The following is a 646-nucleotide window of genomic DNA, read 5'->3' as shown; positions in this document are numbered from 1 at the left end:
CCTGCAACGTGGGGCGAAACGTTGGCTCAATAAAATAGTATAATTATCTACTATTTGAGTTTTTTTTTACCGCACCCGGACCATATTCCATTAATCTTTAAACTAGGTTTTGCTTGACAATACCTATTAACTCTCTTTAAAACTAGTTGTGCGCTACCATCTGTTTTACAACAAAACAGAATTAATTATTAAACACATTTATGTGGAAAAAAATTAGGTTTAATTTCAGATAGATAAAAAAGATGTATCGGAACTATAATTTTTAATATCTATCACACTTTTGAAAGCTGTTTCAAGATTTTGAGAAAATTCTTAAGTTTCAATCCTACTGTTAAACTGTGTCTGAAAATATGACAATCTTATTTAGGAATAAAGTGGGAAGAGATTAAGAGACCATTTTATGGTCTTCATGAAGGTCTTCTTGTTCAGCAGATTTATCAATTCATGTACTCCAGTGTCAGTGAAATTGAGCTGAAATGTTTATGAATTCTTCCTTTTAATACAATTGTAGTTAACATGTTATGTGCGGCAGCGTAAAATGAAAACCTTTTTCTGGGGTTGATGTTTTTTTTTTCAAAATTACTTTTCTTTTACTTTGACATGGATATATAGTTTACACTTTTAAAAACTCTATGAAGTATATATA

The 646-nt window shown here is 29.7% G+C and overlaps 1 protein-coding gene across 2 annotated transcripts in view; it reads left to right on the top strand.

The window, feature by feature from the left end:
- LOC106689141 (blood vessel epicardial substance) overlaps window positions 1-646 on the top strand; it is a 40976-nt gene that overhangs the window by 3302 nt on the left and 37028 nt on the right. The gene's annotated exons all lie outside the window — the stretch shown is intronic.

The sequence above is a fragment of the Halyomorpha halys genome, unplaced genomic scaffold (genome assembly GCF_000696795.3).
Source record: "Halyomorpha halys isolate HHAL.00 unplaced genomic scaffold, Hhal_1.1 Scaffold1284.1, whole genome shotgun sequence".
In the NCBI taxonomy this organism is placed as follows: Eukaryota; Metazoa; Arthropoda; class Insecta; order Hemiptera; family Pentatomidae; genus Halyomorpha; species Halyomorpha halys.
The sequence above is the reverse complement of the archived record's forward strand: the minus strand, read 5'-3'. Positions and strand labels throughout refer to the sequence as shown.